Genomic DNA, 24,645 nt, shown 5'->3' with positions numbered 1-24,645 from the left:
GCAGTATATAATGTTGTAAAACCCTGAGTAAAGGTTGCTCATTTTAATCCCTTTACTCTGGAAAAGAAGCTAATTTAATTTTATAGTAAGTGTATAGTCGCTATTTTATAACAGCGTGTGGTCCTTTTTACAATGGAAAATCTGTCGTTATTAAACTACTGCATTTTAGACTTTGTCCTTAACATGTCATCTATCCTAAGCTAACTGTCCTTAAAATGTCAGTCTCTCATAAATCACTGGAAACATTTACTCTTGACTAAGCATCTCATTATTAGGATAGTATTGCTGCTTACACCTGTTTATTTCATACTGTGCAGCGCCTCTCACTTACAAGAAATACTTTCGAAAAATCAGACATTTTCCCAGTTGGGTTAAAAACATGAACTTCTCAAACAATTTACTTTTTTTCTTCTGTGATGCTAATTTTCAGTGTACTGTAGTATTGCCAGTTTATGGCTATTGTGTTTATTTGAACCTTTTAAGGTTCAAAGGAACAATAGAGCTAAGATTACAGACATGAAAAAGCAATTTTTTGCACTTTTTGTTTTCTTTTCAGCTGTGATACTAAACTTAAATCCTGTCTTGAAAAAGAGTCGTATAAAATTTGTTTAGGTACAGTAAAAATGAAAAAGTTATTCCTACCGAAATTGGCCCACCCTGTAAATGTGAAAAATGCTGATCTCTATCTACCAGTGTCCCTGATTTCTGTGGGACAGTCCAGATTGTCATAGGCCATTAAGGGCATGGTGTTGTGGGAAATCCACATAGTTTGGATGGTTCTGGCAGCTATGGGACATTTCCTAATGTGTCCAGATTTTCCAACTGGGAATATTGCGATGTTTGAGATAGCAATCCCTAAACCGAGCTTGCACTTTCTAATAGTAAAATAATAGAGTGCTCCACATTAAAATAAATATATATAAATAGATTGTCTTTATTAAGCTATCCCCAGCCCAAAACATTCTAATAACATAATTAGACTGAACTTGCTTTCGCCAGTAATATTTAGCATTTAATTTGCAGTGACTGAATGAATGTACACCTAGTAGCATCTTTTACTCTGATTTGTAGTCCTGTAATAACAGCAGTGTAGACACCCATCAACCTCGCCTACCTAGTATACCATGGTGGACAACCAATTCTTACTAGAGATGAGCAGGTTCGGTTTCTTGGAAACCAAACCTAACCCACTTGAACTTATGGTACGTACACACTAGACGATCTTTTACACGATTCGCCCGATTTCGATGCATTGGAACGACAAATCGTATAAAATATGTCCAAATCGTGAGTGTCAACTCACGATGCCGATGCGCGTACCTGTGGGTCATACATCGCATCTTCAGATCTTACCTACAGCAGGCAAGATCTGCCAATCTCGTACATGACGCACTGGAAATCGTTAAGGATGCACTATAGATCGTTGGCCAGATTGGACATTTTTAGCACCATATCGTGTCCTGGAGGGTCAGGGAGCTGCCAGGGACAGTTCAAGGGGATTCGCTAATGATATTGCATCGTGCGCACATAGTCTAGTGTGTACGCACCTTTACCTGTTCAGAGTATATTCGGGTCCCGGCTCGGATCTTCCCAACAGCTCCGGAACCAAAAACGGGGCAAAACACCATCCTCGTATTGTCTGATCTCCTGTGTGTTGGATTCAGAGTGCAGACTGTCTGATCGTGGCCGCTACCATGGTAACAGGCTGTTGGTTAACTGAGAATGGCTGTCTCTCAGCCAATCAACGCGTCCCCATAGACTTCAATGGAGACTTTTGAAGTATATGGGGAAGCACTTGCTGAGTGACAGCCATTCTCAGCCAACCAGAGGCCTGTTACCATGGTAGCGGCCACTGGTTGAAACAAACACACAAGCCGTATTAAAAAGCTACCCTAATCATAACCAGCACCAGGGTTTTTTGAGCCAGTCCTGGTTGTGAAAATACGGGGGGATAAAAACATAGGGTTCCCCTGTATTTTACACAACTTGCATCAGCTCTTTCTAGCGTGGGTGTAATGCCACAGCAGCAGGACATGCTTTACTGGGTCCCCCTGCCAAAGCATTCAGCACCCCCTACTAGTCAGCTCAGGCTGGGGGTTCTTCAGACCCCTGGCCCAGGCTGATGTAAAAGATAGAAAAATTTCTATTATCTTTTACAGGGGACTACAGGTCCCAGCAAGCCAGCCCCACTTGCCGGTACTTGGAGAACCACAAATACAGCCATTAAAGGCCCGCTTGTGCCTGAAGTCCCCTGTAGAAGAAATTGTCAAATAAAGACAAGACAAGACACAAAATATTGTATTATTTTATTAAACACACACACACACACACACACGCATTTCTGGCCGGCAACCAAGTGGACGCACATATCTGTTCCCTCTAATGGGGAGTGTCCGGTGCATGTAAGGCAACTTCAGTAGCGTGACGACAAATGGCATTCTGCATTTTTGGATTTCAGGTGGTGCTGATCTTTGCCACCAGTGATGTGTACAGTATACAAGTTACTTAAGTCATGTCAATGTTGATGCTGTCAACAGTAAATATGTCAACAGCATTATATTGATGGGGGATTGTTGACACTGTTGTAATGTTATTTAAATTGTGTCAGCATTATAACTTTAAACATGATCGTAAAGCATCATGTTTAAAGTTATAATACCGACACAGTTACAATGCTTTAAATATCTTTACAACAGTATTGGCAGTCTTCTGTCGATATAATGTTGCCGACATATTGTCTGCCAACAGCATCACCAACAAATTAACTACTTCCCATGTTTATGTGCTATGTATGAAATCACTTACTGGAGTTTTCTACTAACCTCTGGACTGCTATGTAGAAATATTTCACCCCATAAACTTTTAAACATGCATTGGCTGGTGCAGGGATTACTAAATGATTTCCAACAGGCTAGATGCCAGCATCAATGATTTTTAATTTGTACTAAACTACAATTTTAGACTTGATGACATTATGGAACACCTAAGTATATATTAATGACTTTTATTTGGTTAGTATAAAAATGTTGTTAATTTTTGGTAAGACACTGAGGGGAGGCGGTTCAATTTCAGCGCACTGTTGAATAACCCCGGGAAGGAGATCCCGGAGCTATTCACTTGACTGCGCTGTTAAGTCCGACTACAACTACTTAAGTCGGAGAATGTCCGTTACTACGCCTTAAGCTTGGTGTATAGTCGGGGAATGCTGGTTACCGCGACTAAAGTGCCGACCGTGAGGCTTAGTGCCGCGCTAAGCTGTAAAACAGCATTGCAGCCGGCACTTAATTCGGATTTCTGCTCGCACCTCGGGAGGGTGCAAGCATAAAATTTCTAGTCGGGCTTAACAGCACTGTCAATTGAATAGCTCCAGGAAGTCCTTCCTGGGGCTATTCAACATCACACTGAATTGAATGGCTCCCTTAGAGACTCTTTTGGATTTGACCGTAAATGCAAGTTGCTGCTGTTATTGGCGCCTGTTTGACGGAGAGAACTTGCATGTACTCAATCAATGGTGCAAGCAGCAAAATGATGATGGCTGCAAGCCATGTCTTATAGGCCAAATGCATCTAAGACTCACCCAATTTTGAACATTTATTATAACTGCTATAGGTACGTTATAATGTCAGTTTTACAGTGTAGTGAACACTTTTTTTTGGGGGAAAAAAATTATTTGCATAAAGCATGATCCCTACTCCATTTGGGAAGCAGAAGGCTGCTGATATTTACAGTATATTAGTGGACTTGAAAAAAAAGTTTGATTTATTTTTAACAGGCTGCAAGCAACATGGGTACTTATTATCTACACTTTCCAGCCATTCACTGTAACGTGTATGAATTGTGTTGTGTGTCCACAGTGTAGCCACATTGCCACACCTCCTGTCATATCCCTGGCAGAGCTCCTCCTGTTATTTGCAGAGGGTGGAAGGCGCATTTGTTACCTATACAGAGTTGGTCGCATCTCAAATTTATGGCCAACTTACACAGTGATTGAGCCATATGTTTACTATATATATAGACCTAGTGCTTACCTAACAAAGGTAATTATTTCACAAATACAATTATTTTTTTCTACTTTCGATGCAATTCTATGGATTAGAGACCCTGTGCACATTATCAGTATTATTATTTGGCAAACTTTTTTTGTGGTAAACAAAGTTTAATGGTTTTCATTCTCTGCGTTTGATAATGGGAGTAGATGATATCTAAGTTCTTTCCATAGCATTGCAATGGGCAGCTGTCCTGTCTTTGTCAGCATATACTGATGATGAATCTATTACTGAGTATTTGCTGTCTGTACAATTGGATGCACATTAGGACGCTGACACAGCTGGCCTGGTTTGTGAAAGGTCAAAGGTTTACTTGTTAAGTCTGCTAAATCAAATTAAGCATCTTGTTTCAAATATTCACAGGAAAAAAACTTCCAAAGACATTTTTTTGCAATGTTGTTTGGTCAAAGATGACCTTTCTCTGTAAGTATCTGTCATGTTCAATTACCTTGCTTCATATGTTTGCATTTTTGATTTGGATAATCAGGTATATAGAAGCACTGATCATAATTAGCCACTCACTAATGTATTATACATACATGATATTTAAATATTGAATAGATATTGAGTCAAGTTTGTTGTAATAGCAGGAAGCCCTTCCAAAAAGTAAGAATACTAAAAAATAAAAAAAAATTCATTATTTTAAGTGATAAAAGTTTCCTGAATACAGCTGTGTCCTCAAACACCAAGCCCCAATTCGCTATACAGCACGAGACGCCATTTAGTGACTTAGCTGCATTGAGCAGTGTAATGTAGCGACTTTTTCTTTACATTGTGCGTCTTCGTTCCATCACAGATGGAGCGAAACACCACTCAAAGTATACTACACATTCTGTGCTGCAACTTTAATCATACAGAAATTAGTTTTAAACACATGCAAAGTCACTAATGAAGCATATCGGCACTTGGTGTAAGGAAAAAGCCATGGCCGCTGCATCGTAGCACTTTTTATACAGATTTAGGGCCGGAATCAATTAGTCTTGATAAAACGAAAACTTATTACCGAAGAAGTTTTCACACCATTCGCCAGTTTCCGTGCAATATTTTCACGTCTTTTGGCAATGCGCTTTTCGCCCTATCCAATTATAAAACACGAGAAAATGCATATGTGCAATAATTGCGCATGGCGAAAACTAGCAAAAAGTACAGCACATTTTAGGGGAATCAGTCTGTACCCCATAAAAAGTTTTAACTGACATAGGAAATCAATATAGAAGTGTATTACTAGCCCTAATAAAAGTATTTTGGGTTCTTAACTTGTGTGAAATAGCTGTTATATGCATATTTTCATGTGTGGAAAATTTAATAAAAGCAATATTTTTTGGAGAAAATAATTACTGCAGTTAAATTGGGGGTACATTAAAATGGGTACTAGTATATTTGTGTCTGTAAAGTGCAGCTTTTTTAAAAAGTAAAAAATACACCTGCTGCAGCCACCTGCAATGCTAAAAACACCTGTTCCATCCACATCCATACAGCCCCCCAAAATACAGGACCCAGAACTTTAAACCCAGTTTCCAACACTTTTTAAATTTTCACCCCAAAAATGACATTACAGTTAAAACATAATTTTTGCCTAATTAGTCATTAGGGGTGGGTGTCCAAAGTGTTCTGAACCAACTCCCCTTATTTTTAGCCAAATATAGGGATTTTGCAAATTTTTTCACCTGGTCTGAGATGGTGAAAACTTTTTGCCGGTTTTTGTCTATGGAGTTTCACAAATGCAAATACTTAAAGAATTGGATAGCGCAATACGCACCTATGTGCAAAAAGATCACATCTTTTCGCGCCTATGAATCCGGCCCTTAGACTCATTCACACACAGATGTACAGGGATGTAGTTAATAAACCGGCGGACTAAATGCCGTCGGTCTGTATCCCGACTGCTAAAGCCCGACGGGGGACTTAAGATAGAAGTCGAAATATCGACGCCTATCTTAATCCTGACGCTGAAAGACAAACAGATGCCAGACCGATCGAGGTAAATCCGGGCATCTTAGCACTTAATCATGGGGAAGGGGGTAGGCACCCCCCGGTTAGGGTTAGGCTAGATGAAGGGGAAGTTTAGGTTAAATGCCACTGGGGGCAGGTTAGGGTTAAGCATCCCCCCACCTTGGAGGGATAGGGTGTGGGAAGGGTGAGGTTAGGTTTAGGCACCCCCAGGGGGGGGGACTTCGGGTTAGGCACTACCCCTGGAGTTTTAGGGTTAGGCACCACTAAAGAAGGGTTAGGGTTCAGGGGGAGGGGAGAGGAGAGGGTTAGGGTACTTACCAGCACTAGTCGGCATCTTGTCCTGTCAGGCTTCTCCTGTCAGGGTTTAAACAGCCGCCGGTATTTCATACCCATTCCGATGTACAAGTGTTGCACATCAAATTAGTCAGTGGAGTCTTGTGATGCGCTTTTGTTGCATCTGATTTTCATTTCTGCGACTAAGATACACAATTGAGCAAATACGACACTTGGCACAAGCTGAGTTGCACGCGACCTGGTGCCCCGAGAAGGGCTATTTGGCGAGACTGTAGTAATGGTGTATGAGGCCACATCTGTAGTAATATTTAGATGGACAGGCCTATGTCACGCCATAGAAATATTTCAGAGTAAAATCCCTGTCCTAAAATATTTGGATTTCTAAGCACTCTCCTATTTATGACACTATTAGGAATGCCTTATTTTTTCAAGGCTGTCCGGGTGCCCAACCTTCAGTCTGACATGTAGTGGGAAAATTGGGGAGTATATCCCAATCACTGCTGCTACTGCTGCTGGCAGAAAATAATGGTGCTTGGAGGGCAGATGGCTAAAGGGAAGCCAAGCACTTTATCAGCTCCAGGCACACTCCCTCATGATGTCGGTGGGCAGTCATCATGATGTTGCCACGCCATCTGTCCTAATTTATGGGCCTGAAATGTTGGTTGGTATGGGACTAACATGTCACTATTCATATATGTCGCACATACTGTACAGTAGGTCTGAATCAGAGTGTGACACAAGCAGAAATGTGCACGGATCTCACAGGTGTCGTCACTAGAGACGTGCGGTGAGGTCAATGGCTGGGGAGGCACGCATGTACAAAAACACAGTTTTTATATCAGAACTCTGGAGCATGGCAGGGGGTATGACAGGGGAGGCTCTGAATACACTGACTGCACCTCCCTGGCTGGCACCACAGTAAAAATCAGAGGCTGTGCATGCGCCAGATCAGGTAAACGCACTCTGACGGTGATCACCAGCGTGTATGGAATGGTCAGTCCCCGACGGACCACGCTTTCCATGAAATGCGCATTTTTGGACAATAACTGAGAGACAACCACCCAAGTCATGGAACTGATCCATCTAGTGGGAGTGTCATGGGCGTGTAGGCCGCCTTCCGTGTGTGATTGTAGCATGCAAATAGAAATTAGACACCTGTTTTCGATGGAGCTTTGGCACCCTGCAAGGGATGGAAGCATGCCCAGATACTAATGGTGATGGTTGCAGCTGCGGATGTTAAAACAGCGGGCAGGATAGGATTTCACATGCAGAGGTATAGATGTGTGGCATACACAGTAGCATAAGGTAGTTGGAAGCCTGCTGCGACTGTATGGAAGAGCGTTTTGTCTAATGTAGCCACCTACCCAAATCCTTTTATTCTCTAATGCTAGCTATAGCGCTTTTATTATGAATGTTAGTACTTACATTTCTTGTTTTTGTAAGCTGCAAATCCATAACATCATAAACTAACATGTTCTAGTCCTTGTTATCCTAATACTTTGGGTGATAGACACAGTGATGGGAGAGGGACATCTTCTATGCACAGCAGTCTACTGGAGGAGAAGGTTTCCCTTAGCAAACTGCAGTACAGTACAGCATTTAAAATCTCAAAATCATTGCTATAACTATAGTGAAAGGCGTTGGGTAATGATTTCTGATGGACAGTTCATTTTAATGTGTATAATGTGGTGGACATGACATTTTTTTAAATGCCAGAACACAAAAGTACTGTTTGTACTAGGTACACTTTTTGCTTCTATTCTAATGCATAATATATTTTCTTTGCTCCTAGAGCATTATTAATTTGTACACTTTGTCACTTCTGCTTGGAATGCACAAAACAAAAGTGACAATAAGTCCCATTAAATAGTTATGTTTCTGAACATTGTCAAACTTTGTATTAATGTGATGTTCTTTCCCATTGACAATGTTTTACTCTTTTTCTTCTGGCAAATACATATTTAAATATTACGTTATTTCACGTGATACTCTGTAATTAAAAATGAATTTTAGACAATTTTTATATTAATCAACATACTGTGTACAAATATAAATTGAGCACATTTATAATTTACTTATTGCAATTTAATATTCAATCTTTACTGTATTGCATGACTATTTTAAATTATCTTTTAGTTTTCATTTCTCGCATAGATGGGGTAATTTAATATGAGTAAAGTTTGAGTGCCCCATCTCATAGCAGTTTTGTGCATAGATGGTCATTGTTCTCATACACTAGAATCCAAAGTCCAGAGTTTATGTATTTTTATGCAGCATGAGATGATAATTTGTCCCTTATGTGTCTTTGCTGAGCATAATGCTATCATGCAAAGTCATGCTTAAGCAATGCCTTGTGTGTTCATGGACCGGATTGAAATAAAGGCAGATGAGCAGCCGACGGTTCAAATGCCGACAGTGAAAACCTGACGGTAGTAGATACCGCCTTTGCAGAGGTAAGTATCCTAACCCTCCCCTCTCCCCCCCAACCCTCCTTTAGAGGTGCCTAACCCTAATCACCCCCCTAGTGCCTAAACCTAACCACCCCCCCTAGTGCCTAACCCTAACCTCTCCCCAGGGGTGCCTAAACCTAACCCCCCCCTCCCCGCACCCTACACCTAACCCTCCGGGGGGGGGGTGTCTAACCCTAACCTCTCCCTGGTGGCGCCTAACCCTAACCCCCCCTTCCCCTAGCCTAACCCAAACCTTTTTCCGGGGGGGGAGGTGCCTAACCCTAAGTCCCCCCCGGGGGTCCCTAAACCTAATCCCCCCCATCCTCGGGCTAAGTGTTATGGCGCATACACGCGGTCAGATCTGTCAGACGAACAATGAACTACGAACGATAAATGACGAACGATTTTACCAACGATTTCATGAACTCCGAATGACTTTTGACAGTACTAAAATTAATGAAAATCGACCAAATCTGACTGCAAACACATCAGATGTCAGATATCGTTATCTGACAAATGGGAACGCGCATCGTTCATCATTGCAGGGACACGTCAGATTTTCTTTCAGATATGAACGATTTTTTAAACGTTATTTTACAAATCTGAAGGAAAATCTGACCATTATACTTACCCATCAGACGACGATCACGACGATCGGGATGGCGCGGGTCGGTCTTTCAGCGTTGGGATTAACATAGCATCGACGCCTATGTTAAATCCCGTGTCGGGCAGGAAGTGTCGGTATTTAGACCCGTGGCATTGCGTATGCCGGTCTAATAACTACATCCCCATGGACCAGCTAATTCCATCCTTTATTAAAACAACTTTCTCATATTACTATAGTAGTTTTTTTGTTTTGTTCGTTTTTAGAACAAAACTACATAAATCACCAATCTACTTGTAGCAAGATAATTTCTCTTATGGTTTTGGTTGAAGTTGCTGTTAATGATTTACAATTTACTATAAAATGCCGAATTCAATTAACCGCGAGCAGTGCCGAAACGGCTTCCCGGCTGCATCGCTGGATGTGTCTGAGAGGCTGATTTCTGCTCGCAGCTCATGAGGGTGCAAGCAGAGATTGGAGTAGCGTAATTTGTGTTTTTAAGTGCAGCCACAGCTCGCAGCTAATTGGATCTTGCTTAAATATTATGTGTTAACCATAAGCAACATAGTCACAGGTATAATCTCCCACACTCCCCCTTCATCTGTCACATTTACACAGAGGAATTTCCTGAGAGTACTATAGGGTGAATTCAAAATTCATAGCTCTGGCCACAAAGTTCCTCTGCAGCATTCGTGGAAAGGATGGAACCTTGCGACATGTATCTTAGAAGTACGGGGGGAAAACTAGCAAAGATTTTCTACCACACATTTAAATAGACTATTTCAGCTTTGGCCCTGATTTCATCTATGTTTTTAGAGGCTTTTCGGAAGGTTAACTCTTTAAATAAATGCTATTTGTTTCGAGGTACACGACTGGGTTGCCCGCTCTCCCACCTCCTGTTTAATTTGGCCCTTGACCCCCTCCTCAGATATTTCCTAAAAGAAACTAGATGGCGGTGTATCACAATAGTTCACTCACAGATCAAATTTTCAGCATTTGCTGATGATCTTCTTTTTTTGCTGACCCGAAAGTGGCAGTTCCTCATTTACTTTGAAATTCTAGATATTTTTGACTTGGTGGCAGGATTTAAGATTAATTATGCCAAGACTGAGGCATTGGCTTTTTTTCCTGTGGCAAAATTGGGGTGGGGTGACTCCTACCCTTTCCGATGGGCTACTAATGATTGCATTACATAACTGGTGGTTAGGATTTCTACTCATCCTTCCAAATTATACGAGTTCAATTATTTTCCTCTTCTCACAACAACTTTTTTGGATTTTAATAAATGGGCACACCTTCCTCTCTCTTATCAGGGCAGGTGTCATCTATATAAAATTATATGTTTCCCGGGACTTTTATATATTATTCAAATGCTCCCCATAATTCCACCAAAAAGTGATTTAATTCTATTAAACAAGGTTTTAACAAGCTTTATCCTGGCCGGTGAACGCCCAAGGGTATCGTTGTTTAAGTTGCAGCAAAAAAAGGAATTGGGGGTTGTTAATTTGCCGTGCCTTCGCTCCTACACCAAAGTATAGAATCATTAGATTTAATTGGAGGCTTTAACACCTACACTAAGACATTTTGAACAAGATTTAATTCCTGACTTGAATTAAATTTCTTTGTTGCATACACTCCCACGGTCTCTTCTGGAGATAGTCAAAGATAATATTTGACTGTATTCCACATGTATGGCCTGGAGATTGATTCGTTTTAGTTTAAAGGTGTCTAAATCGCACTCTATTTTCTTACCATTGTGGGACAATCCGGACTTCTCGTCCAGTATGACAATCTCTATTTTTGGGACATGGCATAATGGTGGCCTTAGCTATGTTTATCAATTTTTAAACACAAAAACTCTAACCCCTCTCACACGATCACAACTACAGGAACGATTCCCATCTCTTCTAATTCCTTCCATTCTTGCAAGCTATTAGTTATGTACAAACTATCATACGAGGATTGCGAGATTTAAATGAAATATGTGGTTTAGATACAGTAATTGACATATCGCAGACCTGGAGACCCTATCTCTACCTCGTCTATATACAAACACTCTTGCCCTGTGCTCAACTTAGAGTTGGGCACTGTGAGACTATTGAAGTGGAGGGTAGATTTTCCTGAGCTCTCTGTGAAAACTATTTTAGATGCCTATATTAGATTAAATAAACTTTTGGTTTCTATTTCTTATATATAAATGCATCAGAAAATCCTACATAGACCATATTTTACTCCAAAATTGAAATTTCTTATAGGTGAGATGCCTACTTCCAATTGCTACAAAAGTGGGACACCTGATGAGGATATTATGCATTGCTTATGGTTTTGTCCTCAGGTACAAGCCCTTCAAGTATATATTACTAATATTTTAAAGTTGGAATTTACGATTGATAATTCTGGGCCCTATGGGGTATTTATCCTCGTGGGAACATGTAAACTGTCAAAAGGTAACCGCATACTACTGGTTAAACTGGCAGCAACGGCAAAGAAAGTTATTCTGTCACAGTGGATCTCTCCTGATCCCTTGCCCATAGCTCTCTGTTCTTTTCTAAACTTTCCTTTTTAATTTTCACCGTTTTTGTACGGTAACCTATGTTGAACTGGTAAAGCCTGTCCAGCCTTTTCAGTCTTCACATTATATTCTGTGCACACTGTGCTGGTGTGAGTTTTGCATTCTGTATCTCTGTACAATGCATGGAAAATAACCATATCGTTAGTGGAATCTCTATACAATAAAGTGCATTTGAGTGCTCTGTCTGGAAGCTTTCCCATAAGGGAGGAGGAGGGGCCCACTGGGGATTTCCCCTGTTCCCTTGTGAGTCAGTCCTACCCTGGCTACACAATACATACAGATAGCAGTGTAGTAGTTATTACTATTCAATGTCAACACTGTTCTGGAGGCCACTTTAAAATCTCTGGTGGATTTACAATGTAGCTATACCCCCCCTAAAAAAAGCACACAAAATCTCTTGTGGCATCATAGTTCAGCCAACTAAAATCTATAGTGGCTTTAGAAAACAGTCCTCAGACGTAAGGTGGCTTTAAAATGCAGACCTGCGCACAGCCCTCTCAAATCTCTCTTGTTGTTAAAGCAGACCTCGGGTCCCTTGTGACGACTCAATTTAATTACTTATTGCTCCTGTGGTCCTATGATATTTCTTTGCATGCTGGAGTTTGGTCGTGTTACTTTGTTGTCATACCCAGGAGACGGCACCAAGCTCGCTGATTGGTAAATAGTTTCATCAAGTCATCAATCTGTGTGCTGTGTCTTAAGCCGCATACACAGTAGACGATGTGTGTTTGCGGCGATATCGCCATTGGCGGGGGGTGCCGGCATCGGCAAGTGTGTGTACAAGACCAGCGACGGACGACGGCGCAGGGGGGGGTGCGCGGCGATGCAGCATTCAGCAGCATGGCATCGCTCACAATCTCCCCAGATTGGGCTGCGTGTACAGCCGACTGGGGATATCGTAAAATACCAGCGGGAGCGCGCATCGTTGGTCGTTTACCGCATACACATTGGCCGATATTGTGAACGATAACGATATCATTCAATCTTTCAAAATATTGGCAAGTGTGTACGTGGCTTTATCCATACTGTAATTAACAAATGGCCAGTGCCATCCATCAATTAGCATGCTTGGAGCTGTCTACTGGTTATGATCGGTTATCATTCCCAGTAACTTTGTGACCACCGGTGGCTGCCCAGAGAAAGGTCGAGAATGCCCAGTGCACTGGCAAAACACACACCTAACTAAATTCTAAATTATTATTTTTTTTATGCAATTAAGTCTTTCAAGCATATCTCTTAAGTTGGCCGCAGACATAGCGATGTGCTCACAATGAGCCGATGTGTACGATTTCCCTTGAAACTCTCCCCGGCAGCTCTGCACACGATCTCCACACGATTTGGTGTCCAATCTTCAAACAATCTCTCCTGCATCCAGACTTTCACAGTGCATCGTGTCCTAGATTGGCAGATCTGCCCTACTGCACGGCAGATCTGACGATGCGATGTGCGACCAGCGGGGACGCGCATCGCATCGTCATTTACTCTCAATATGGCCATATTTTACACGATCTGTCGTTCCAATGTGTCGGAATCGGCCAGATCGGGTAAAATATCGCTATGTGTGTGGCCAGCATTAGTGTGTTTGCTGCCAAGGGTTTTTTTTTTTCCATTTTCTGGATTTTGGTTTGAGTGTAACATGAAATAGAAACATCAGCTGAAAATAATGTCTTCAAATGAAATGATAAATAGAATCAACACATTTTAAACATATCTTTGCTTTTCACACATTTACTGTGTTCATTACTTGTTTATTTAGCGTGTCTAAAAGCTTTAGTGTTTTGTAAAAATGTTTGCTTGGTGCCACTCTTCAAGGGATCGTGTAGTATGCATTGAACTCTGATATTAAAAATACCATCACAGCAGAAATGAAAGTGGTGCTTTCATGGTTTTTTTTTTACGATGTTAAAATGTGTATTAAATGTGATAATGTATTACCTTAATTCCTCCAATTAAAATCTAGCTATTTATTTGCCTGTTCCTTAGGTGTAACCCATTAGTATAATATAAAGTTAATGTTCTGCTGTGCAGTGTCTATAAACGTCATAACGTGAAGTTACCTCCATCTTTCTAGTCTCAAACCCCTGCCCTATCAGAGTGGCATGATATATTTATCCTCTCTCAGAAAGGGGGGGGGGGAGGACACGTGCTATTTGTTTACTCCATCAAAATAAAATTGTTACTAAGCAACAACATCTTCATATAACTAGACTACTTATGTTGTAAAACAGAAAATATAAAAATGGTTTTACCTTAGTTCATCTGGACTGCCATCTAATGTTTTGAAGCCACTTAATGAATTTTTCCAATGTTAAATTAGATTCAAAGCTTATAGCATTGTATTGGGGTATTATATCATTTAAAGATTCAGAGTTGGGACTGAAGAAAAAAAAAGGCATAACTTGCAAGGAGGGAAACTACCGTATATACTCGAGTATAAGCCGACCCGAATATAAGCCGAGGTACCTACTTTTACCCCAAAAAACTGGGAAAACTTATTGACTCGAGTATAAGCCTAGTGTGGGAAATGGCAGCAGCTGGTAGTGCCCCCAGTAGTAATTCCCCCTGGTTGTGCCCCCAGTAGTAATCCCTCCTAGTAGTGCACCCAGTGGTAATCCCCCCCCTTTCAGTGCCTCCAGTGGTAATCCCCCCCCCTTTCAGTGCCTCCAGTGGTAATCCCCCCCCCCCTTTCAGTGCCTCCAGTGGTAATCCCCCCCTTTCAGTGCCTCCAGTGGTAATCTCCCCCCCTTTCAGTGCCTCCAGTGGTAATCCCCCCCCCTTTCAGTGCCTCCAGTGGTAATCCACCCCCCCTTTCAGTGCCTCCAGTGGTATTCCCCCCCTTTCAGTGCCTCCAGTGGTAAGCCCCCCTTTCAGTGCCTCCAGTGGTAATCCCCCCCTTTCAGTGCCTCCAGTGGTAATCCCCCCCTTTCAGTGCCTCCAGTGGTAATCCCCCCCTTTCAGTGCCTCCAGTGGTAATCCCCCCCTTTCAGTGCCTCCAGTGGTAATCCCCCCTTTCAGTGCCTCCAGTGGTAATCCCCCCTTTCAGTGCCCCCTGTAGTAATCCTCCCCTTTCAGTGCCCCCTGTAGTAATCCTCCCCTGGTAGTGCCCCCTGTAGTCCCCCCCCCCCCCCAGTAGAGAGAGATGTGATAAGAATCTAAAAAAAAATCACTTACCTGAAATCCCCGCTCCTGGTCCCGCGGCTATCCGCTCCTCCGGCCGCTTTGAATGGGAGAGACGTCGTCATGACGACGTGTCTCCCATTACCCACTGCGGGAGCCGGAAGATGGCTCCCGCAGTGGGAGCAGCAGCAGCCGCTGAGAGTCTGATAGACTCTCAGCGGCTGCTGATTACAGCAAACACACAGCTGCCGGCTCCGGCGGCTGTGTGTTTGTGCTGTGTAGCGCTGACCGAACTCCGTCCGGTCAGCGCTACACTTCACTCGAGTATAAGCCGAGGGGGTACTTTTTCAGCACAAAAAATGTGCTGAAGAACTCGGCTTATACTAGAGTATATACGGTATGTTTATTTAAAAAAAAATTTGTATGCACAGTAAATACTGGCTGCTGTTGCATGTAGCCCACAAAATGCTGACGAGCTTTATTTTTACACTGCAATTTAGATTTGAGCATGGGCACACCCCTTTCTAAAGTATCCTTAATGTTGTTGTCTCCTGTTGGAACTAATCTTATTAAGGGGCCTATCCACTAGGCGACCTGAAAGACTGAACGTCTAGTGTTCAGACCTTTAGGTCGCCGAGGTGCGGTGCCCAAACTGAACGGCGTTCACTGAGCGTCATTCAGCGAAGGAGCCCGACCTCCTATCTCTGAACATGCCGAACTTGACGAGCATCGTCAGGTTGACGGGCATGTTCAGTAGATAGTCGGGGACGGCAAGGACCCAGCGTGCACGAGCATCGCTGATCCTTGCCGGCTATCCATTAGCCGACTTTGTGAACAATGCGACCAAAACCTCCTGGTTTTGGTCGGATTGTTCACAAAGTTGGGTAATGGATAGGCCCCTTTACACCCATGCACTAAAAAGGGCAATAGGCCTTTAATTGTATAGAAAATTGTTGTTTAATAACGATAAAGCAATGGATTAAAAACGAGTATGAAACTGTATACGAAGTGCTACGATGCTGCTGCGGCTTTTTCTCACAAAAGTTTTGTTGCTTTATCTGCAACTTTGTATGCGTTTAACACATTTCTGTGCAGTTAAAGGGCCTAATTCAGAGTTGGGAATAGAGTAAGAAATAGCAAGTTACTGTGTACCTGGACAAACCATGTTGCAATGCATGGGGTGCAAATAAATAAAACATTTTTGCATTTGGGGTAAATACTGGCTGCTGCTACTACATCTAGCCCAAATACTGGACAGCTTTATTCTTACACTGCAATTTAGATTTCAGTTTGGACTTACCCCTCCCAAATCTAAAACTCTCTGAACATTTTAAATCTGCCCCATCTGCAGTGCAACATTGTTTTACCAAGATGCACTATTACTTGCTCCTTCTTACTCTATTCCCAAATCTGAATCGGGCCCAAAGCCTGCAGCCTCTGGTACTTTGTGTGCTGCTTTTTGCTGCATCTATGATGCAACTAAGATGCAAATTCAAAGAAAAAGACGATACACTACACCTCTTGTGCCGCATGGCTTATTGAGGCTAGGTGTATGAGGATATATCTGTAGGTGCAAGTGTACCCTTCATATTTTGAGACAAGCGCACCAGGCAGTCACATTATAGATCAGTACCAGTGTGAAGGGGAGCACAATTTGAATTGATTACCATTACCATAAGCCCGCTGAAAACGTAGTGGATTATACTGTGATGTGTTATTGGAAAACAAATGGTTACATTGCTTACATTTAAATATTGCATTGTCTCAGTGTTAAAGTGCTCTCCTGTCTCTTGTTTCTTACCAACTCTGCTTCAGTTCCACCGGGATGCAGCATTTGTGAAGGAATCAATTATCCATTTGTTAGTAAGGGAAGCTTTGCAAATTATACATTAGTGGATTGATTTCTCAAGTTCACCATTGGGGGACTGATAATATAAGAAGGATAGTGATGATTCTCCTGGGAGATGAAGTTGCCACAAAAGAACACAATTAAAAGGGCCTCCTCAACAAGTCTTAAATTTATTCCTAATTGAAGAGCTGACAGAATCTATACTAAGTGTATTTATTACCAGCGTTTTACATTAGGTAATTGAATATTGCACAAGGTGGATTTGTTACATGTTTGACTTTCTTGTCATTAAGGTTGATAAAGAAAATAAATAACTGTGTGGGTTTGAATGCAGATTATATATATATATATATATATATATATATAGACAAAAGTATTGGGATTCCTGACCTTTATACCAACAGGGACTATAATGACATTGTATTCAAATGCATATACTTTAATATGGAGTTGGTCTCCCTTTTGCATCTATAACAGCTTCCACTCTTCTTGGAAGGCTTTCCACAAGGTGTTGGAGTGTTTCTGTGGGAATATGTGCCCATTCATTCTATAGAGCATTTATGAGGTCAGGTACAGATGTTGGACGAGAAAGCCTGGCTCGCAATCTCCGTTCCAGTTCGTCCCAAAGGTGCTCTATGTGGTTGAGGTCAGGGCTCTGTGCGGGCCAGTCAAGTTCTTTTACACCAAACTCATTAAACCATGTTTTTATAGTCCTTGCTTTGTGCACTGGGGCACAGTTCTGTTGGAATAGAAAAGGGCCTTCCCCAAATTGTTGCCACAAAGTTGGAAGCATAGCATTGTCTTGGTACTGAAGCATTAAGATTGCCCTTCACTGGAGTTAAGGGGCTAGTCCAAACCCTGAAAAACAGCCCCATACCATTATCCCTCCTCCACCAAACTTCACAGTTGGCACAATGCGGTCAGGCAGGTAATGTTCTCCCGGCGTCCACCAAACCCAGACTCGACCATCTGACTGCCAAACAGAGAAGCATGATTAGTCACTCCACAGTACACGTTTCCACTGCTCCACAGTCCAGTGTCGGTGTGCTTTACACCACCCCATCCGACGCTTGACATTGGACTTGGTGATGTGAGGCTTGCATGCAGCTTCTCAGCCATGGGAACCCATTGCATTAAGCTCCCACCGCACAGTTTTTGTGCCTACATCAATGTGAGTGAAGTTTGGAGCTCTTCAGCTATGGAATCAGCAGAGCATTGGCAACTTTTACGCACAATATGCCTTAGCAGTCTTTGACACCGCTCTGTGATTTTACGTGTTCTTCCGCTTCATGACTGAGTTGCTGTTATTCCTAAATGCTTCCACTTTCTAATAATATCACTAGGCGACATCGTTATCGTTCAGTCGCTCATTAATCGTCCTCAAATCGCGCATAAAAATGTTGAAAAAGACCAGCGATGCACACTCCCGCTGGTCGTTTTCGACATCAATCATCGCCTGAACATGCTGGTCAATCTGCCGCTAACGACAGATTGAGCATGTTCAGGGATGAGGGAGGGTGCCTGCATTGAACGACATCGTTCAGTGTAGGCACTGCAGGAGAAGAGGAATGACTGTACGATTACAATGTTGTAATCGTACTGTTATTCCTCTATCTGCTAGTGGATACGCACCTTCAATTGACCATGAAATATCCAGCAGGGATGACATTTCACAAACCATCTTATTGCAATGGTAGCATCCTATCACAGTACCATGCTTGAAGTCACTGAGCTCTTGAGAACGGCCCATTTTGAATCACAAATGTTTGCAAATGGAGACTGCATGGCTAGGTGCTTGATCTGTACACCTGTGGCAACGGGTATGATTGAAACACCTCAATTCAATAATTAACAGGTGTGGCCAAATACTTTTTGTCCATACAGTGTGTGTGTGTGTATATATATATATATATATATATATATATATATATATATATACAGTGCCTTGCAAATGTATTCACCCATTTTTCATGTTTTGTTGCCTCACAACCTGGAATTAAAATGGATTGTTTGAAGGTGTGTATCATTTCATTCACAGAACATGCCTACAACTGTGAAGTTGTGGGTTTTTTTTATATTGTGAATCAAACAACATTTAGGACAACATAACAGAAAACTTCAGCGTGCATAACTATTCACTCCCCTAAAGTCAGTACTTTGTTAAGCCACCTTTTGCGGCAATTACAGCTGCAAGTCGCTTTGGATAAGTCTCTATGAGCTTGCCACATCTTGCCCCTGGGATTTTTGCCTATTCCTCAAGGCAAAACTGCTCCAGCTCCTTCATTTTGGATGGTTTCCGTTTGTGAACAGCAATCTTCAAGTCTGACCATAGATTCTCAATTGGATTGAGATCTGGGCTTTGACTAGGCCATTCCAACACATTTAAATGTTTCCCCTTAAACCACTCGAGTGTTGCTTTCGCAGTATGCTTCGGGTCATTGTCCTGCTGGAAGGTGAACCTTTGTCCCAGTCTCAAATCACAGGTAGACTGAAACAGGTTTTGCTCAAGAATATCCCTGTATTTAACACCATCTATCGTTCCCTCGACTCAAATCAGTTTCCCAGTCCCTGCTGCTGAAAAACATCCCCACAGCATGATGCTGCCACCACGTTTCACTGTGGGGATGGTGTTCTTGGGGTGATGAGATGTGTTGGGTTTGCACCAGTCATAGCGTTTTCCTTGGTGGCCTAAAAGTTCAGTTTCAGTCTCATTTGACTAGAATACCTTCCTCCATACATTTGGGGAGTCACCCACATGCCTTTTGGCAAACTCAAATTGTGTCTTCTTATTTATATCACTAATGGCTTTTTTCTGGCCACTCTTCCATAAAGCCCAGCTCTATGGAGTGTACAGCTTATTGTGGTCACATGCACAGATACACCAGTCTCTGCTGTGGAACTCTGCAGCTCCTTTAAGGTTACCTTTGGTCTCTGTGCTGCATCTCTGATTAATGCCCTCCTTGCCCGGTCTGTGAGTTTTGGTGGGTGGCCCTCTCTTGGCAGGTTTGTTGTGGTACAATGTTCTTTCCATTTGATGATGGCCTGGTGGCCTTTTGGAGGATGGCCTGGTGTCAAGATGGGCAGCAAAGAAGCCACTTCTCTCCAGGAAAAACATCAGGGACAGACTAATATTCTGTAAAAGGTACAGGGATTGGACTGCTGAGGACTGGGGTTAAGTTATTTTCTCTGATGAATCCCCTTACAGATTGTTTGGGGCATCTGGAAAAACGCTTGTCCGGAGAAGAAAAGGTGAGCGCTACCGTCAGTCCTGTGTCATGCCAACAGTAAAGCATCCTGAGACCATTCATGTGTGGGGTTGCTTCTCAGCCAAAGGTAGTGGGTTCACTCACAATTTTGCCTAAGAACATAGTCATGAATAAAGAACGGTACCAAAACATCCTCCAAGAGCAGCTTCTCTCACCCATCCAAGAACAGTTTGGTGATGAACAATGCCTTTTCCAGCATGATGGAGCACCTTGCCATAAGGCAAAAGTGATAACTAAGTGGCTCGGGGTACAAACATCAACATATTTGGTCCGTTGCCAAGAAACTCCCCAGACTTTAATCCCATTGAGAACTTGTGGTCAATCATCAAGAAGCGGGAGGACAAACAAAAACCCACGAATTCTGACAAACTCCAAGCATTGATTAGGCAAGAAGGTGTGGCCATCAGTCAGTATGTGGCCCAGAAGTTGATTGTCAGCATGCCAGGGCGAATTGCAGAGGTCTTGAAAAGAAGGGTCAGCACTGCAAATATTGACTCTTTGCTTAAACTTAATGTAAATGTCAATAAAGCCTTTGACACTTATGAAATGCTTGTAATTTTACTTCAGTATACCATAGTAACATCTGACAAAAAGGTCTAGAAACACTGAAGCAGCAAACTTTGTGAAAACCAATACTTATGTCATTCTCAAAACATTTGGCCATGGCTGTATATACAGTATATATGTAAACTTGAACTGGAGGGGCTAGGGGTCTGGCATCTGCCAGGTAGACAGGAAGGGGAGTGATCGATTAGCAGTGTATTGCTCAACAGCAATTTTGTGGGCAATAGCGGAACACTAGTACTCTCTTGTTTTGTGCACCAGAATCCATCATGCAGCTAGTAAGAGATGGTCTTGTCTCAAAGAACAATGTGATGTGCATTGCAAATACCAAATTCAGTCTCTGAGATGCACAGATCTGTGTAAGTGCTGAAGTGACGGTACTCTCCTAATGACTTCTGAACACATTTAATGCTTTCTTTAAATGTACAAATGTAGATATTGTAAACTTAATAAATAGTATATTTCAATGTACAAGTTGCAAATTTCTCCATGCTTTTTTTGTGAACTTCTGCGTATGAAAAGTATACAAATAAGTCTTGGAGTGTTCTATTTATCTAAAACATGGTGCCAAATGTAATAGGGCTAGAGTTTAGAACATGTGAGAGTTTAGCAGTACATTGGTCGAGATGGGAAAACATCTGGATGAGAGTTTAAATCGTGACAGTTTTTCGAGTCTGAAAAACATGCGAGTTTGCCGTTGATAGTTTACTCTCACATTTACTAAACTCTCACTCTATTACATTTGGTCAATGATATCATCTATGCATCATGTACTTAAACAGGGGAAGCACCCCTAAGTAGTGTTCCTATGACGTCTTGTGAATGCAGTCCAGAAGAAATAGTTGTGCCCCTTTAGTAGTTATTTTCTGGTGATCAGCAGGCAATAACTGAAATAGTACACCAAAAAAAGAAAATTGTACAGAGACGGGGGAATGTAAAGCCTTTATCTTCCCTTTATTGAATTTTCAAATACTAAAAAAAAACATTTGGCTTTCTTTTTTTTTTTTTACATTTTAGAATGAGTAAAACACTAATGGGGGTATATTTACTAAAGTGAGCGTTTTTAGAAGTGGAGATGTTGCCCACATCATCCAATCAGATTCTACTTAACATTTAACTAGCATCTTCCAGAAGATAATAGCTAGAACCTGATTGATTGCTATGGGTAACATCTCCACTTCTAAAAACTCTCACTTTAGTAAATATATGTGATGGTGTTTTCTTAAAATACAAGGTATAATTTGTTTGGGTACCACATAAAAAATTCAGCGATATTGATGTTGGAATGTGATGAGCGCTAACGTCAGAAAATGGCCTTAGCTCAAACGTGAGAAAACCCTCAGCAGCGAAGGTGTCAAGAGAAGGTTTTAGTTGTCAGATTTTTGCCAATGAAATACTGAAATATATGTAAAATAAAAGACCGGTAACATACTATACTGCAGTTTAGACTCTAAAATATTTTTTTAAAATATATTCTTATGGTAATGCAATATACATTTTAGTGTGCTTAGGCCCTAGAGTATTACATTTACTGCACAACCTTGCAGCTTTCACTTCTTTGTTCATTAAAGCAACCAGAAAGTTTGCCTCCAGGTTTATCCTTAGAATCAAATTCTAACTCTAATTATGCCTTAGTGGGAAAATTGTTTAATACTGTCCGTAGATTTTACTCTTATACTAACTTCCATGTTAAAGGTTTTCCGATTGGTAGGCTGAGTAATATTAAGTAGACTTGGGAATAGCTCCTAACTTCATTATGTTGCACTACTTGTTTCACCTCCCTGCCATATACAGGACATTTTCCAACTCTTGTTGCACAACTTTCAGTTGTACCATCTGAGATCAGATTAGCGCATATATTTAAAAATGTAAGTTGAACTGAACTATAAAAATGAAGACCCTTATGTTAGCAAATAATTTCACACTTGTAATATATACTGACCTGGATCAGTTTTGCAATATCACTCACTTAATGTGGATTGAATTTATGTAAAACTATAAAACTTTCCTCTGTTTATTTATTTTGCTTGTGATTAGTAAACCGGAAGGAGAAGGAGAGTCTGTGCGCCGCAGGTGGCTGCTAGCGTGACTATGACCGGAGATTAGAATTGGTGATTCAACAGTGCTTAGTTATATCCGGTGGCGGCTCCTACCCTCTCAGATAAGGGAGGCTGCCGCCGTGGAAAACGAGAGGGAGAGAGGGTGCAATTACTCACCTACTGCTCCCGTGCTGGCCGGGTCCCGACACCTGTGCAATCGATGTGTCAGGTGCCGGGCCCGGAGCATGTGCACTAGCGGCGGGGAGTTGCACATGCACATGCCACCGGCATCCAAAGGGCTGCATTGTCTGCAGCCCCTAGGAGCCGGTTAGGGCTTGCGGAAAGGAAGTGTAGCGGCTTCCTCCTGAAAGCCGCTCTCTGCTAATAGCAGCCCAGACTGGCAGTCCCATGGGGGGGGGGAGAACCCTCCCCCTGAGACTGCTTGTATATGTGACTGGCAGGTAGCACTTCCAATAGGAAGCAACTGCCAGTCACACAGTGTAGCCAATGCAGTCATGGACTGCACTGACTACACTGAGGTGGTGAATTCATATTGGATGCTAATTCTGATTAAACAGAGCTGTACTCTCCTCTATGGAAACTTGACTTTGCAGTGGGCAACTTAAAAATGTCAAAATAATTTCTAAAATGTTTTCAGTTTGATAAGAGATATAAATGTAATAGCCTGCAATTTGCAGGAGCCGGCTTGATTTTGGAGAAATAATCACTAGATTTAAAACAGCAATTAGTATAAATGCAAAACCAACCTGCTTCTGCATTTAAATGAATTGCCAGTTTAAATTTACTGACTGTTTCGCTGGAATTGCGTGCCGGCCTTTGCAAATTACATTTGGCCCATAGTGTACTGCTTTGCGCTCTGATCCATAGAAGCTAATTAGATATTAGCCGTTTTATAAAAAAAAATCAACAAAAATACTTTTTTTAAACAAGTTAGAACTGTTAAGAAGATAATGGGGAAATGTATAAAACCTACTAAAAAGTGGAGTGTCGTCCTTCACAATCAATCAGATTGTACCTATCATACCTATGTACTTGATAGATGCTCGCTGGATTGGTTGCTATGATTTCCCCCATAAAGGGAAATAAAGTAAAAATTACTGTAAATAATTGCTGACACTTTTTCTCTCTCATTAGAATAATAGCCACAATAGCTTGTGTAAACTACAGAACTACATTTTCTACTATGCCATACGGCATCAAAAACAAACATTGGGAGAGAGATAGGCACATGTGGAATATACTGATAATACAGATGTTGGAAACATTTGCATTGTTACACTAATGAAAGCAAATATGTGATGTAATTATAGGTATATAGCTAATGTGTACAACTTTACCCATATTATTAAAATGTCTTCTTTTTCCTGATGCAGGGATTGCCCACGCATTTGTTTTTACTATGTTATATTTCCAGAATCACATATTTATAAAAAGATAGTTGTGAAGTGGAAGGTTTTACATGCATTAAAGATGAAAATAGTCAACTTTATTTGGCTAATTCTTTGGTGCTTCTTGTGTCAATAGCAACCTGCTGGGTTGAACAAAGGGTGGCCTATGGCTGTTTCCCTGCAAATTCCTTTAATTTGTAGGATGCTTGGTGAAGAGACTGTGCCACAGCTAAGCAATTATCAATGGCAAGAAAATACAGTCAGTCCGCATGCTCAACCTGACACATTTTTACCCATTATTTTTATTGCAAGATATAGGGATTAAAAACTGCATTCTAGGCATCATCTAACAAACTGCATGTAAAAATGTCACCCCTCTGTTGAAATAAGGAGTTTGCTCTGGCGCTACCTTCATGATTCTCCTTTAGGGAAGCATCTGACATTTACCAAAATGGCCACCATTTGGTGTTTTGCGCATGCTC

The 24,645-nt window shown here is 41.6% G+C and overlaps 1 protein-coding gene across 1 annotated transcript in view; it reads left to right on the top strand.

Annotated features, from left to right (window-relative positions):
* The window catches only part of VPS41 (VPS41 subunit of HOPS complex), a 307,161-nt gene that overhangs the window by 86,057 nt on the left and 196,459 nt on the right, over positions 1-24,645 (top strand). The window lies entirely within an intron of this gene.

Source organism: Taudactylus pleione, unplaced genomic scaffold (genome assembly GCF_031769625.1).
Source record: "Taudactylus pleione unplaced genomic scaffold, aTauple2 ptg000208l, whole genome shotgun sequence".
Lineage (NCBI taxonomy): Eukaryota > Metazoa > Chordata > Amphibia > Anura > Myobatrachidae > Taudactylus > Taudactylus pleione.
Note: the sequence above shows the minus strand (reverse complement) of the source record. Positions and strands in the feature narration are given on the sequence as shown.